The sequence below is a fragment of the Chrysemys picta genome, chromosome 22 (genome assembly GCF_011386835.1).
Source record: "Chrysemys picta bellii isolate R12L10 chromosome 22, ASM1138683v2, whole genome shotgun sequence".
NCBI classification, from domain to species: domain Eukaryota; kingdom Metazoa; phylum Chordata; order Testudines; family Emydidae; genus Chrysemys; species Chrysemys picta.
Genome location: NC_088812.1, coordinates 6,584,786 through 6,601,993, shown reverse-complemented (window position 1 = coordinate 6,601,993; position 17,208 = coordinate 6,584,786). Strand labels below are relative to the sequence as shown.

General features: G+C 46.4%; 1 long non-coding RNA gene across 1 annotated transcript; it reads left to right on the top strand.

Moving 5' to 3' along the window:
- The first annotated feature begins 5,888 nt into the window (after positions 1 to 5,888).
- Positions 5,889 to 11,377, top strand: LOC135977104 (uncharacterized). The gene is made up of 2 exons (XR_010594455.1): positions 5,889 to 8,116; positions 9,073 to 11,377. It is a non-coding gene; the product is annotated as an uncharacterized LOC135977104 (long non-coding RNA).
- The last annotated feature ends 5,831 nt before the right edge of the window (positions 11,378 to 17,208 follow it).

The window sequence follows — 17,208 nt, the reverse complement described above, 5'->3', positions numbered from 1 at the left end:
ACCCCCCTCCTCCTGCCCCAGACAGATGGGGCAGGGTCGTGGGCCCCCCTTTCCAGCCCCCAGGAGCAGCAGCAGCAGCGTCCCTTTTCTCCCACAGAGCTGGCAGTGGGGCCCTCCCCCTATTTACCTCGGCAGCCTGGGTGTCTCGGGGTGGGGGGGAGGGGCAGGCATGCTGGGCTCTTACCCTCCTGCCCCCACCCCACAAAACCCCCTGCCGGGGAGGGCTGGCAGAGCCCCTGCTGCAGGGCTCAGAGTTAATGCCCCAGTGACAGGCACCGTGCAGCTCCCCCCTCTCTGAGCGATTGTCTCACAGCCTGGACGAAGGGTGGCTGCCACATGCACCAATGTCAATAATGTATGGAGCAGTCCAGAGCACCCTCAACCCTGGGCAGGGCCCACCACGATCCCCCCACCACGATCCTCTCCCCCCCAGGCAGGGTCCACCATGACACCCTCCCTCCCTGATCATTTCATCTCCGGGAAGACCAAGCACCTCCCTAACCCTCCCTGGGCCCACCACAACGCCAAGACCTTCCCCTCCTCTGGGAAGAGCGGCCAAGCCCAAGGCTGCCAACTTAAGCCCTTCCCTGCACCCTCAGCAAGTTCTCAGATGACACTAATCTGAGGGGAGAGGTAGATATGCTGGCGGGTAGGGATAGGGTCCAGAGTGACCTAAATAGATTGGAGGATTGGGCCAAAAGAAGTCTGATGAGGTTCAACAAGTACAAGAGCAGAGTCCTGCACTGAGGACAGAAGAATCCCATTCACTGTTACAGTCTGGGGACCATCATAGAAGGCAATTAGGTTAGTCAGGCATGACTTGCCCTTGGTGAATCCATGCTGACTGTTCCTGATCACTTTCCTCTCCTCTAAGTGCTTCAGAATTGATTCCTTGAGGACCTGCTCCAGGATTTTTCCAGGGACTGAGGTGAGGCTGACTGGCCTGTAGTTCCCCGGATCCTCCTTCTTTCCTTTTTTAAAGATGGGCACTACATTAGCCTTTTTCCAGTCGTCCGGGACCTCCCCCGATCGCCATGAGTTTTCAAAGATAATGGCAATGGCTCTGCAATCATATCCGACAACTCCTTTAGCACCCTCGGATGGAGCGCATCCGGCCTCATGGACTTGTGCTCGTCCAGCTCTTCTAAGTAGTTCTGAATCACTACTTTCTCCACAGAGGGCTGGTCACCTCCTCCCCATGCTGTGCTGTCCAGTGCAGTAGTCTGGGAGCTGACCTTGTTTGTGAAGACAGAGGCAAAAAAAGCATTGAGTACATTAGCTTTTTCCACATCCTCTGTCACTAGGTTGCCTCCCTCATTCAGTAAGGGGCCCACACTTTCCTTGACTTTCTTCTTGTTGCTAACATACCTGAAGAAACCCTTCTTGTTACTCTTAACATCTCTTGCTAACTGCAACTCCAAGTGTGATTTGGCCTTCCTGATTTCACTCTTGCATGTCTGAGAAATATTTTTATACTCCTCCCTGGTCATTTGTCCAATCTTCCACTTCTTGTAAGCTTCTTTTTTGTGTTTAAGATCAGCAAGGATTTGACTGTTAAGTCAAGCTGGTCGCCTGCCATATTTACTATTCTTTCTACACATGGGGATGGTTTTTTCCTGCAACCTCAATAAGTATTCTTTAAAATACAGCCAGCTCTCCTGGACTCCTTTCCCCCTCATGTTATTCTCCCAGGGGATTCTGCCCATCAATTCCCTGAGGGAGTCAAAGTCTGCTTTTCTGAAGTCCAGGGTCCGTATTCAGCTGCTCTCCTTTCTTCCTTGTGTCAGGATCCTGAACTCGACAATGTCATGGTCACTGCCTCCCAGGTTCCCATCCACTTTTGCCTCCCCTATTAATTCTTCCCTGTTTGTGAGCAGCAGGTCAAGAAGACTTCTGCCCCTAGTTGTTTCCTCCAGCACTTGCACCAGGAAATTGTCCCCTACACTTTCCAAAAACTTCCTGGATTGTCTGTGCACCGCTGTATTGTTCTCCCAGCAGATATCAGGGTGATTGAAGTCTCCCATGAGAACCAGGACCTGTGATCTAGTAACTTCTGTTAGTTGCTGGAAGAAAGCCTCGTCCACCTCATCCCCCTGGTCTGGTGGTCTATAGCAGAATCCCACCACAACATCACCCTTGTTGCTCACACTTCTAAACTTAATCCAGAGACTCTCAGGTTTTTCTGCAGTTTCATTCCAGAGCTCTGAGCAGTCACACTGCTCTCTTACATACAATGCAACTCCCCCACCTTTTCTGCCCTGCCGTCCTTCCTGAATAGTTTATATCCATCCATGACAGTACTCCAGTCATGTGAGTCATCCCACCAAGTCTCTGTTATTCCAATCACATCATAATTCCTTGACTGTGCCAGGACTTCCAGTTCTCCCTGCTTGTTTCCCAGGCTTCTTGCATTTGTGTATAGGCACTGTAAAGGTTATGATCTACTGAATCTATTCATTCTATTTTTATGCATGTATCAATTTTGTATTCGAAGTTATGAATGTTGGCTGTGTACTTGCTTGATTTTTAAGTAGCCTTAATAAAGCATTTGGTCAGTTTCCTGAGAAAGGACTGTGCAAATTAAGTGCCCAATCAAGAAGCACTTAACGGACAATGGATCTTGGAAGGCTCCAATCCACATAAGAAGTCTACCTGAGGATGTTTAAGGTAGCATGTGAACCATGGCTGCTACCTGTAGGTTCTGAGTCATGCATGGACATGTGACTTGCCCATGTGACTCCAAAACTCCATCTTGTAGCTGGAATTCTATGCAGGGGGAGGGAGGGGTATCCACCCACAAAAGAAAGTCTATTTAACTTCCTGAGAGACCCCTCCATTTTGTCTTCAGCTGGCTCAAGAGATAGCCTCTCCACCCCCAAGGATACCCGAAAGAAACTGGAACAAAGGACAGTAACTACAGTGGTTGTGAGTGATTGCTGGACCTAGACTAGAAGGAAACTAGTGTGTAAAATAAACTTACTGGAACACCACTGAGGGTGAAGTTTTATCTGTATTCAGTTTTCTTACTGTATTAGGCTCAGACTTGGGTGTTATATTTTATTTTACTTGGTAGGTCACTTTGTTCTGTCTGTTACTACTTGGAACCACTTAAATCCTACTTTCTGTATTTAATAAAATCACTTTTTACTTATTAATTAACCTGGAGTATATATTAATACCTGAGTGGGCAAACAGCTGTGCATATCTCTCTATCAATGTTATAGAGAGCGAACAATTTATGAGTTTACTCTGTATAAGCTTTATATAGGGTAAAACAGATTTATTTGGGGTTTGGACCCCATTGGGAATTGGGCATCTGAGTGTTGAAGACAGGAACACTTCTTAAGCTGCTTTCAATTAAGCCGACAGCTGTTAGGGGACGTGTTTGGACTCTCACTCTAGGAAACAGGAGCTGAGATCCCCAGGGTCAACCTGGGTTAGCCCTAAAAGACATTCAGTGCTGACAGGTTGCTACAACTCTGTCACCGTTTGGACTGACAGAGTGTAACTCATTTGCGTATGCAGCTGCCTGCTTTAACTCTCTTATTTCATTTGCTAGTTAATAAACCTTTAGTTAGTTTATTACAGGATTGGCTACACGTGTTGTCTTTGGTGTGTGATCCAAGGTCCAGCTTGCCTGGCAAGATAGACTGGAATGCCCACAGGGACTGTGACTCCGCGGTAAGACTGTTATAGTGCTTCAGGAATTCACTCTTCTTACTGGGTTAGTGAAAGCTAATCAGAGACCATACCACCAGTTTGGGGTCTCTGCTCTGAGGTTGGCACTCAGGGTTGTGGGCTGCTCCAGACAGCCTGACAGTGACCATTTGTCTCCAATATTCTCACTCTCGATTATGGGAATCTCTGTTTGATGATAAACTTATTCTTGTTTTCACTACAATAGAACCTCAGAGCGGTTAACCACACACCTCATTTGCAACCAGAAATACGCAATAAGGAAGCAACAGAGACCATTCCTTGGCTAATGGTTGTGAGATTGCTTCAGCAGCTAGTTCCTTAGGTAGGATGAATTGCATTGAGCCCTGCCGTCTTGGAGACATCTAACTCGTGTTCAGGTCTGGTGAAGGTAAACAAAGTGTCCAAGAGTTCAGTCTGATCACCATCCAGTCTGGCTGTCTGGCTGCAGGTGTTGGCTGGGGTGGGCACAGCTACAGGTGTCAGGGGGAGCTGTTTTTCAGGGTCATCCTCCTCCTCTCTCAGCCTGATTTGATGTCTGTTATCACAGAAGTTAAAGTCTTTTTTACATGGGGCTTAATGCCTATTTTGCTTCAGTCTTCAGGTTAATGGTTAATGGAGACCAGATACTCAGCACAATTAACATTAACAACCAGGGGGAAGGAACACAAGCCAAACTAGGGAATGATCAGGTTAAGGAATAGTTCTGTTATTATAGAAGTTAATGTTTTTTACGTGGATTAAGCAAGTTTTGTTTTATATTTTTTGGTGCTAAAAATTGTATCTGGATTTCACGTATATATATATATATATATTACCTGAATGTTATTTTTTTGTTTTTATTTTTAGTAGCGTTGGGGGATCTGTGTCTCTTGTGGGATTTGCGGGATCTAAGGTTTTTACGGGTCGGAGTGGGATAAAAATGCAAGAAACAATGTGGGAGCGGGTGGACCTGCATATTGCAGAGCAGGACTAGAGCGGGATTAAAAAAATTGTCCCATGCAGGGCTCCCATACACATCCCAGGTCGTGCCATCAGCAGCCTTGTCCCCAATGCCTTTCCTAGGCCCAGACATACATGTCCTGCCTGACGCGTTTCAGCTCCGGAGTCCTGCTGACCAGGCAGCACGTCCCTGGGTTGTGCAATGGGAAGGTGTCACGTGCTCCCTGAGTAGAAACAATTCTGTAATTACCACAGATTTTCAGTTCTTTTCTTCTTCTTTTTTATTTTCATTACTGGGAAGCGAAGGGGGGGGGTGATGTGTGGGATGAGGTGATGTGGGGGTTGGGGACACAGTTGCTTCCTTCCTCTCTCCCGCCCCCGCTGACAGGAGCACAGGGGGCTGAGGCTGGGGGGTGGCTGGGATGCACAGGGCACTGTACAGGGAACAACCTTCTGAGCCAATGACTGGTCCCTGCCTCTAGGAGGCTACAGGAGAGGGGACAGCAGCATGGAGCTGGGGGCAGCCTCCCTGTCTGGGGGTCTTCATGGCACATGAGTCTTTGGCACAATGGGGAGGATTCTTGGGGGAGAGGGCCGGGGAAGCTCAGGGCACTGGGAGAGGAGGCCAGGGCTGGGGGACAGGCAGCCATCAAGAGGGGATCACAGCTCGAGCAGGGGATGTGGCGGGGGCAGGGGAAGATGTACACAGAAACCTGAGCCATGGAACCATGCAACGCCCGGCCCGGTTCCCCGAAGGATCCTTGGGAAAACACAAGGGACTCCCAGGAAATGGGGTTCTCTTACTGCTAGGGCAACAGGAGTGATGGAAGCCTGAGACGGTGGATGGACTCTAGATGTCCTGGAGATAGAGAGATTAGATAGAACGGAGATGGCTGGATGGAAATACACAAAATCATGTTCCAATTCCTACTTGACGTCCCTCCCAACCTCTGGGTGTGAATTGCTCTGCAGTGCCCAGAGGTGCCTGACTCCAAAGGCGCGTCCATCACTCTGAGTTAGTGACAGCTAATAACAGTGACTGCTGATTTCCCCAGTGCTTTCCCCATGGGGCAGGGATTCGTGCTCTAACCGCCCCGTCTCTGTTGCTCCCTTCGAGGGAGTGTCTGGCTGCAGTTCCCTAGGGGCCCAAAGGTGGCGGCAAAGTCCATATTAACCCTTTATGTCCTGCATGCCGTTTATGCTGTGGGCCGTGCTCCTCGCTGTGGCGATTGCAAAGTGTAAGTTGTAGTAAGTGAAGGCAATGTAGTAAGTAAAGGCCTAATGAAGGCCCTGAGGCCTGAACTAAAGTAATGGTCAAGACTTTGCTAATATGAAGCAAAGTTAAGCTGTGAGCAAGAGGCAGGCCCTGCTCACAGAAGTTGGCAAGGAAAGGGCTGATGTTGCAAAAATATATATTCATTTAGCATAGTTACAGTATAAACATGGTACCAAGACATACCATACCGGAACATTCCACAGATAACATGGAACAGGCCGACCCATCCCAATGACAGGGGCAAAAGGGTAAAATGATGGATAGAGTTGTTTTGATCGAACCAACAGGTACAAGGTGCGAGGCGGCACCTTACTGCATAGAGGGGTTGTACCTTGCTACGTAGAGGGGTTGCACCTCAATATGTCAGGAGTGATGTGTAACTTGTTTGTACATGTGTATAAGAATGTGTCCCTGGGGTGGTGTCTTTGTCCGGCCACGGGGGCAGTGGAAAGTCCCGCCACTGAGCCGGGTCCTTGCCAAGAGGCACTTTTCTCGTAGTATGCCCTGAATGAGGCTCAGAAACCTACAGGGAACTGCTATTGTGTCCGAGATCGCAATAAACCTGGCCGAGGTGCCTTTGTATCTTAGTAGACTCTGTGGTTATTGGGGGTTCTCGTCGGGTCTGCTGTGTCAGCTATCTGCGCAGAGCTGGGGCAGCACACAGAGGGAACACAAGCACGCAGCCGAGTGATATCAACAGGAGAAAGCAGAAGCACCACACCGGTAACATCTGACAACACTGGTGACCCCGACCGCTGATCTGGTGAGTAAGCAAAACTGCCGTGGTAAGAATCGCGATCTAACATGGCAGTAAACCTCGAGCTAGGAAACCCCCTTATTCCCTCCCTTATGATCCCCACGGAGTTTGATGATTGTTGGACCCGCTGGATTGCCAGTAAGGGGGGTCCATATGAATTTAAAAAAGAGAGTGGGGAAACATGGACTGGCTTATGTAGAGCGATGGTAGAAACCGAGGCTCTAAGAAACAGTAATAAGAGTAAAAAAGCAAGAATTTTGCAACTCATGTCTCTGGCAGTGAGACGGCTCAGACAGCATGTTGGAATGCTGGCCAAACAAGTCACAGAAAAAACAGGAGGAGTAGAAGAGGTAACCCGGGCAGTTAAGCACTGGAAAGCCCAAGCTCTGTTAGCACAGCAACAGGCGGTCCAAACTCATGATATGCTCGAGCAAGTGAAGCAGAAAAATAAAAAATTGGAAACAGCTGTAGAAAACCTGCAGAAGCAAAAAGTGCCGTCCCCTGTTATAAATATTGGTAGTAAACAGCAGGCTTCAGGTAGCTACCCTGTGCCTGAAGAATGGGGACAGAAGTGGAAAAATGTGGTCCTAGTAAAATTAAAAGATGAAACGGGGTCCACTGCATTGCAACCACCACCTTATGATAAAAGCCAGGTTCCAGTTAAACTTACACTGAGACCTAGACTGGTGCCTGTCAGAACGGGACAAGTAAGTGCACAGAAGGAAAGAATAGCACATAATACTTTCACAGAATTGGTAAATCAGATGAAGGAAAATATGGAACAGTTCACAGAGCACATTAGGAGACAGGAGCTGCGACTCGATCGCAGGGGAGTGAATAAAATGCATTTCAAAGTAAAAAACCAAAATTAAGTGGGTTAACACCTAGAATTAATGCATTAACACATGGAGTTGCCCAAAACCAGTTAACTGCAGCAAAAAAGGGCACTCCCGCCATCCATCTGGCATGCACACAAAAGCAACAGACATTGGGGGAACAAATTCAAGTTTTACTAGAGCAAGTAACTACCCCCATTCTCCTCTCAAAGCCAGGATAAAAAACAGGGGCACGGTTCCTAACTGTGCAGGTTCCCAACTGCTTTGACCCACGGAACCACACTCCGCACTCATATCTGAAATTAGAATTTTCTTTCTCAAATATTTTTACATACCGGTTAAGTTTTGTCCTTTATATGCTTTCTTAGTTTGTTAAATTTGCTGCTGCTGCCTGTACTTTCAAATATCTTGATAGAGTTAATCTCTCTTGGCTCAGGTCTCATTACCTTCCTAGGTTGCTCTTCACCCCCACCCTCTCTCCCCCGCCTCTCCTCAATTCTGCTCTCTTTTTGTTTTAAAAAGTTAAAAGTTATAGTAAAAACTATACAGAACCTCCAAAATATACAGCAATTGAAAACAGAATAAAACAAGAAACAAAAGGAAAACAAGGTAAAAACTTTACTTTAAATAAATCCAGTAAATTAAGTATTTTAACCTTCAGGAATGCAACAGCTGGAATTATTCCTAACTTTCTTGAAAACATGGTTGCCAAGCAACAGAAATGCACACTCTGCTTCTAATCCTAACCACTCACTAATATTCGAAACATGGGCGTTTCTTATTTCCATATAGCAGAGTTTTAAAATAATGTTAAATATAAAGTAATGCAAAATTCCTTGTTACCAAATTAATACAATACATTTAGCAAATAGTAATATATTTTTTATTAATTTATGTTACAAGTTTTAAATAAAGAAATAATTTGGTTATTCAAATGTTTAACCCTTTTTATTTTTATTTTTATTTTTTTTTATTTTTTTTTGCCTTACTTTGTATAGTTATAAATAGAATTCTGGCGCCATTTGTTGTTAATTGTAAGTTTGTCTGTATGTCATGTGTGTTGTTTTGTGTTGTATGTTGTGTGTGTCACGTGACTATTTTTTATTATTTTTATTTTGTTGCAACAAAAGTCAATTTTATACCCTTTTAAAAATTTATATATCTGTGGTACCACACTATTTTAAGATCATGGTTGGGGTATAATCATTATTAGCACCAATTTTTTGTGCAAAGTTCAAAAAGGTTTCAGTTACAAATATATGTACATATATTTCCATATATTTCTGCCTCAACAAATAATGCAATTGCAAACAAAAAATATTCTCTGATCAATCACAGTTTTGTTATGATTTTTAAGATTTTTTTTTTAATTTGTTATTCAAAGAAAAAATGTAAGGGGAAACCTTCATCATTAACGTAAAGATAATATTAACAAAATGTTAATTTCTTTTTTGGGCTTTTTATAAACTTGTTCTGCATTTTTTAAATATAGTTATAAGAATGTCATAACCAAAATGTTTTAAAATAACAATTTATGCCTAAAGCTAACCAAACAATTTGAACAGGTTTCCACCTTTGGCTCCCAAACATAGCAAAGCATCATGAAAGTATACCCTCAAATACCCTCAAAGTACTGTATTTAAAATTTATTTTGATTTAATTTTATAGTTGGTTTAATTTTTTATGCTTTTCTTTTGTTATGTTATGTTAATGGGAAGCAGTGGTTGTTAAACTTGTGCTTCTAAACAGTTAACAAAAGTGAAATTGGTATCACAAGCAAATTAACTCTAAAAAGCTTGGTAAAAATTCTGTTAACTCCTTTGCTGAAACAAATTGTTCAGCATGGGAAAACAATACACCTTCTCATGGAAAATTGTGAGCATTTATTTTAGCTGTTAAACATTACATTTCGTATAAAAATATTAGTAATGCACTTCAAATGAAAATGAATGTCTATACAAGAATTGCAAAAGTATAGCTTGTGTTATAAAAGGCTCGGTCCCTATTACCTTGTTCTTATTACATTGTAAACAAACTAAGTTAAACTGTGTATTAAGTTTAAGTTACTGAAAACAAAAACAAACAAAAACCCTTTATTATGTTAACTAACTAGCTGTTTAAGTTGCATCCCACAGACCAAAACCACCAGAAAATATCACACCCTGAAGACACCAGATGATATCAGTATACAGTAAAAAAAACCCCAAGCATCAAGAACAGAAAAATGAAGTGCTTTATAAATAAGAGACTGGTTAAATACACCTCTATCTACCATATACGGACAATTAAGTTAACAATCAGCTAAAAACCACTAGCTGGACCAGAATAAGCCATCATTTAATTTCAACTTGGTTACTATGTAAAAACAACTGTATTATTGCTGTACTGCTGTACTGTTGTCTTATTGCTGTACTGTATTATTGCTGTACAACATTTACAATGTGCATAACCTTGCTAAACTGTTTAACCAACACACATGTAAAAATCAACAAACGAATAGCAGCAAACAACGTGACGGCAAAGAAAAAACAAAGTAGTAAACAAACAAAAAGTTACATAGTAACTACAAATTGGGTAAACAAATTGCCTGTTAGTACCAGTCATAATTTGGGTCAGTAACACTGCATCCTAACTGAGGCACATGTTATTCAAAACAATCTTGTTCAGTGTCTGGGTACCAATACTACATCCTGACACAGCACTACTTGATAAATTGGTTACTGTCCATTCAGTAGGTTATCTGGAAAACAGCATCCATAAGAAGCAACTGGATCTATGTCAACTACTGGTGTATCGCAGAGCCGTGCAACCAATGGAACAGAGAAGTTAACCACTTCTATTTCCTGCCCAGTGAAGCTAACCAGAGGGTGACAACTAGCAGTAAGGATAACCTATAACATGAATGGACAGTACTGGGTAGTAACTAATTACAATATATTTCTATATAAAGGCCTCAGAGGTAGTGTCACTACTCCAAATTTCTGTTTTTCTTCTCATATACATAGCATTGTGAGACACACCATCACAATCCCTATCCAGTATTTCAAAACACTCAGCCTACTACTACTGATGAGACAGGTAATAACTAGAATTGCCCTAATAAGAGTGCGTTTCTATCTGTGTCACCAAAGTAAAAGGGCCAGAGTACAACACCGGACTGGAAAAACATGGTTATGCTTAGATATAAGGTGGTGTCATATGTACACATACATACTATACATATATGCCCATACACACTCCAAATATATAAGCCATATCCATATAATTGATATATATTAATTATTTGGGAGTGCCTCTAAGGCTCAATCATAATACTACATTCCTCAGTCATGGTCCCGGGCCTAACATTCCCAGGCCCACCATAAGGGACTAAAAAATAATTGAATAATAAAATCTGTCTGCCAGTCGTACGAGGGAATGTGCAGACTAAACAGACGGATGGGGCATAAGTGTATGAATAATAAAAGAAGGTACCCATATAAGTGTTTTTTTAAGCTTGTCTCATTTTTGTAAAGTCCAGCCACGTGGAAGTTTGTGTAGAAGGCTGGTATTGTATGAGAGTCTCCAGTTCTGAGACCTCATTCTTGATCTTCTCCTGTCTGCTGTACAGGATGCTGATCAGGTGGTTCCTCAGTTTCTTTGAGAGTGTGTGGCACAGTCTCTCACCATACTCAGTGTAGTATGTTGATTGCAATGGATTTTTTACCTTCAGTCCTTTTGGTATGATGTCCATCTGTTTGCATTTGGAGAGGAAGATGATGTCTGTCTGTATCTGTGCAAGTTTTTTGTTGAGGTTGATGGATTTCCACTCCATACGGCTAAATTTAGTGCCTTGCATGGTGTCAAGTATCAGGGGGTAGCCGTGTTAGTCTGTATCTACAAAAACAACAAGGAGTCTGGTGGCACCTTAAAGACTAACAGATTTATTTGGGCATAAGCTTTCGTGAGTTAAAACCTCAAGTGTTTAGCCCACTGGGTTATCTTCAGTCCATGCATTATGCTTTTCCGGGACGATGAGTAAACATCCTCCCCTTAAAAAGACAAAAAGTGGGGGAATGTAGTAAGTGAAGGCAATGTAGTAAGTAAAGGCCTAATGAAGGCCCTGAGGCCTGAACTAAAGTAATGGTGAAGACTTTGCTAATATGAAGCAAAGTTAAGCTGTGAGCAAGAGGCAGGCCCTGCTCACAGAAGTTGGCAAGGAAAGGGCTGATGTTGCAAAAATATATATTCATTTAGCATAGTTACAGTATAAACATGGTACCAAGACATACCATACCGGAACATTCCACAGATAACATGGAACAGGCCGACCCATCCCAATGACAGGGGCAAAAGGGTAAAATGATGGATAGAGTTGTTTTGATCGAACCAACAGGTACAAGGTGCGAGGCGGCACCTTACTGCATAGAGGGGTTGTACCTTGCTACGTAGAGGGGTTGCACCTCAATACGTCAGGAGTGATGTGTAACTTGTTTGTACCTGTGTATAAGAATTTGTCCCTGGGGTGGTGTCTTTGTCCGGCCACGGGGGCAGTGGAAAGTCCCGCCACTGAGCCGGGTCCTTGCCAAGAGGCACTTTTCTCGTAGTATGCCCTGAATGAGGCTCAGAAACCTACAGGGAACTGCAATTGTGTCCGAGATCGCAATAAACCTGGCCGAGGTGCCTTTGTATCTTAGTAGACTCTGTGGTTATTGGGGGTTCTCATCGGGTCTGCTGTGTCAGCTATCTGCGCAGAGCTGGGGCAGCACACAGAGGGAACACAAGCACGCAGCCGAGTGATATCAACAGGAGAAAGCAGAAGCACCACACCGGTAGCATCTGACAACATAAGTATCCCGGAGAGCGTTTAGGACCATGACAGAGGAACAGGCCCTATGGAAAAGCCCAGGGGTGCAATCCTGGCTCCATTAAGTCAATGGTCAAACTCTCATTGGCTTCAACGAGGCCAAGATATCACCCCACATGTCCCTCCTAGCCCGAGCCGTGTCTCTGTCAATGGGCAGCGTGGGATGCTGCAGGGGTTGGGGTATAATCCCCCATAATGCACTTTGCTGTGCGCTAATACTGCTAATTGTAAGACAAAACTCATTAAGTCAGGCCACCCGACCTCCAGCTCACAGCAGTGGGGCCGATAGGTGCTGACTCTGTGGGTGCTCCAGGGCTGGAGCACCCATGAAAAAAAAATAGTGGTTGCTCAGAACCCACTAGCAGCCCCGCCAATCAGCTCCTCCCCATCTCTCCCAGAGCCTCCTGCCTGCCATGACCAGCTGTTCAGCGGCCTGCAGGAGGCACTGGGGGGAGGGGGAGGAGTGGGGGCAGGAAGGGGTGGGGTGGGGGTGGAAAGAGACGAGGCAGGGCCTTGGTGAAAGGGGTGGAGTGAGGCCCACACTTTGAGCAGGGACACACTGGGGTTTGATGCTTGCATGTATCCCCATGTGCAAAAAGCTAGTACAATGTGTGTTGGGACCCACTCTGGCAGCTGCTCCACATAGGATGACAGCCCAACTACTGCTGCTGGCTAACAGAGTTACTCCTTTAGCTCAAGTAGTTAGAGGTCTTTGCTGCAGGGGTCAGCTATTCAAACCCTGCTGATGACCCCTGGTGGGAGATTACATACAGCTGCAGCATTGCCAACTCTAGGTGGTTGAATTAAAGCCCCAGCTCCTGGAGTCATGTGATTAGGTGAGACTCTCAGCTTTCATTTAAAAAATTGAGACAGTTTCTAGTTTCAAAGAAAAGCCTGAGAAAGTGACGTGACAGCTCAGGAACCAGAAGGCAAAGAAAAGAGGTCCAAAATTTATTGTTTTTTTACAAAGCTCATGATTTTTAAGCCAATATCATGGGTTTTTTAAACATTTGGGGTTGGCCAGACTGCGCCAGGGCAGGGGTGGCTCAGAGAGGACTGGGAGATTGTCTCCCCCAGACACAAGTGAGCAGTGGGAAGCTGGGAAATAGAAATGCAGCAATCCTCCCTGGGCCGTGACTCCAAACTGAAAACCCATCCCTACTCTGGGTCCCCCAAACCATATAAACAACAGCTGATGGCAATCTGGGATCTCCCCATGCCGGATCCAGCCTGAGTGAGCGGCATTTGTGATTCGTTCCCTGAGATGGAGGCACCAAGGGAGGAAACCCAGGGCCAAGCCCCACCATTGCGGACCCCAGCGGGGACACAGCCAATACCCCCGGAGCCTGCGCTCAGGGCTCTGTGTGCACCAAGGGCCCCATTCTGAATGGGGGGAAGCCGATTAACCCTTTAGTGCCGGGGATTCTCACCCCAGTGTGTTCCCAGTCTGGCCTTCAGGGAACAGTCTCGGCTGGGCTGCTATTGACCACTAATGTGGACTGGTCAGAGTTTCAGGAGTCTGTTCCTATAAAGGAAGTTGAATCCCCCATTGAAATGCAATGTTTAGGTACAATACCAAAATGCAATTTAGGATACTGCCCGGCCCTGATCTTATCCATTAGGCTCGTCTCAGGTGTGGGGCTGGGGACCACCAGTGTAACTGAGCAGACCCCCAGTGTCAGCCTTGGGGATGTCACGGTTCGACAAGCAGCACCTCGGTTTGGTCCATTATTGTTGTTGCTGTAGCTGGGATTGGGGCAGGAATCCCATTGTGTGTGTGGGGAGGCATGGCCCATCTGGTCTCTAGACAAACGGGGGAGGGCTCTTGCTTCCTTGGGGCAGGAAAGAACAGGATTTGTGGAGGAGGGGATGTCACCTCAGATCCCTGCACCCCCTAATAATCTCTAGCTTTTCAGATTACGTTGCAAAGGTGGCCTGGTCTCATGAAGTCCTCAGCCCTTCACCAGAACATCTCGAGATCCTGGCTCATGCTGGACCCTCATGGACGAGGAGGCCCAGGACTGTTGGATGCAATTTGGTGGCCATGATGACCAGGGTGAGGCTCACAGGTGGCCAGTTCATGAGCAGGGGGGATCTGGAAAGGGGGGAAATGGTTCTGATAACACTGTCCTGGCCACACCCTGGCTCTTAACCCCAACCCCCCAGCACTGAGCGGGATGACTTTCGATCAAGCCTGACAATAATTAAAGGCGCAGGGATTGGTGTGTAGCATCTTTAGCTAAAAGAGTTTTTCTCCCCGCTGTGTCTCAGGCATTTGAGTTAAATGGGCATCCGCAAAAATGAAAAGGATGAAGCTAAAGGGCCAAACTCTGCTCCCAGTTACACCCGTGTAAATCTAGTGTGAAGGCACTAGTGTGACTCAGGATTTACACGGGTGTAACTGGGAGCAGATATTGGATCAAATAAGTTCAAAAACGTTGTCGGCAAATAATCATGTCCCCTGCCAGGCAGTGAGGTTTCTCCTGCACAGGGTGTGATGCTGTCAGTCCTGCAGCTCCCCAGTCACCCCCAGGGCTTCCAGGGATGGCAGGGTAGGTGAGATCCCCATTTCTGATCTGTTTTTGAAAAGAGGAAAAACAAAACTACTTTTTGAGCTTTCCCCAAGCACCACGAAGGAGCAAAAAGGGAAGGAACCCGACTGCCACCCTCAGAGAATGAGCAACACACGGAGCAGCAGGTTCCTCATCGGCCAGCAAAGGAGCTGGCTTGTCGCGCCACAGGGAGGGGACAGACTCCAGCCCGTGTTCCTGGGTCCTCCTCGTCCCGCTGAGGTTCTCCAGGCAGGTTGGGCATCTGCTCTAGGTCCCCTCAGATCTCTCAGTCGTGCAGGCGTCTTCTTCTCTGGGGCCAAGGGTAGCAGGCTGCGTGGATGGGTGCCCCATGTGCTCTGTCTTTGAAGACAATACAAAACTACTCAAGATAGTTAAGGTCAAAGCTGACTGCAAAGAGATACAAAAGGATCTCAGGAAACTGGGTGACTGGGCAACAAGATGGCAGATGACATTCAGTGGTGACGAGTGCAGAGTAATGCACATTGGCAAACATAATCCCAGCTACACACACAAACTGGTGGGGTCTAAGCTAGCTGTTACTACGCAAGAAAGAAGAACAGGAGGACTTGTGGCACCTTAGAGACTAACAAATAATAAATTTGTTAGTCTCTAAGGTGCCACAAGTCCTCCTGTTCTTCTTTTTGCGGATACAGACTAACACGGCTGCTACTCTGAAACCTACGCAAGAAAGGGATCTTGGAGTCATTGTGAAGAGTTCTCTGAAAATATCCGCTCAATGTGCAGCGGCTGTCGAAAAAGCCAATAGAGTGTTAGAAACCACTAGGAAAGAGCTAGAGAATGAAACAGAAAATATCATTACGCCTCTCTATAGAGCCAGGGTATGGCCGCACCTTGAATACGACATGCAATTCTGGGTGCCCAATCTCTAAAAGGATATATTAGAATTGGAAAAGATGCAGAGAAGGGCAATGAAAATGATTAGGGAGCTGGAACAGCTTCCATATGACGACAGATTACAAAGATTTGGACTGTTCAGCTTGGAAAAGAGACACTTACGGGGGCTATGATAGAGGGCTGTGACATCATGGGAAAGTGACTAGGGAAGTGTTATTTACCCCTTCACACACTGCAACAACCAGGGGTGATCCAAGGAAATTATTAAGCAGCAGGTGTAAAACTCACAAAGGGAATTGCGAAGGCGAAAAGCATAACAGGGTTCAAAAAAGAATGAGAGAAGTTCCTGGAAGATAGGTCCAGCAATGGCTACTAGCCAAGATGCTCAGGGACGCAACTCCATTCTCTGGGTGTCCCTAAACCTCCACCTGCCAGAAGCATCGGACACTGACCACTGTCAGAGACATGACACTGGGCCATTGGTCTGACCCAATGTGGCTGTTGGCCTGTTCCTCCTAATCCTCCCCCTATATGAGGCCCGTGACAGGATGAAGGCCTAGGTGCTACAAGCCCCTGCCTAGGGCCTCAGCTCCTGGAATCATGTCAGGATGGAGGGATTTAGACCGTTATCCCTTCTCACCCCTGGGCAGGGCCCAGCATGAGAGCTAGGCACCATTTTTATTCCACTTCAGCCCAATGTGAGCCCCAGTGGCCCCAGCAGATCATGGGGTCGCCACCAGCCTCTGGCTGCAGATGAGAAGAGACCTCCTGTGGTCCCAGCACAGCCCATCTGTGTGTGTGTGTACGCACACCTCAGCCCTCTGGTCAGTGCACACCCAGAATTACACAAAGAAACGAGTCAGTTTACACCCGCACACGTTCTGAGTCCAAGGCAGCTGTATTCCACACAAGGTCGCCCTCCGCATCTCGTGTAGCTCTGAGGGCCCTCTCCACTTACATGGCCACAACCACACAAGCATCGCAAGGTGGGTCTAAAGCCTCCATTCGCCAGGCCGCCCGGCCCACAGCTGGAGGAGACATTCTCAGCCCCATTTCACAGCAGCGTCGGCAGAGCACAGCCGGGAGCAGCATCACCTGGAGCGGAGACCTGACTCCCAGCCCCCTGTTTTAACCACTGCCCCCCACTGCCTCCTCCCCCATAGGGCACCAAAACCGGCACCGCTGGGTTCACACAGCGATGGGTGTTCAGAGCGGGCGGGAGACATGGGGGCCCGATGCAGGTGGCGGGGATCGCAAGGGAGAAGGTGCTTGCACTGCGAACAGCAAGTTTGTAAACATGAAGCAGTGGTGAGCAGGGGGCAGGGTGGCAGTGGCAGAGCGTGGAGCATCTCCACCGTGGGAGAAATTTGCCCCTGTGTGAAGAGGGAGCACACGAGCCCTCTGGGCTGTAGGGTTGCCACGTGTCC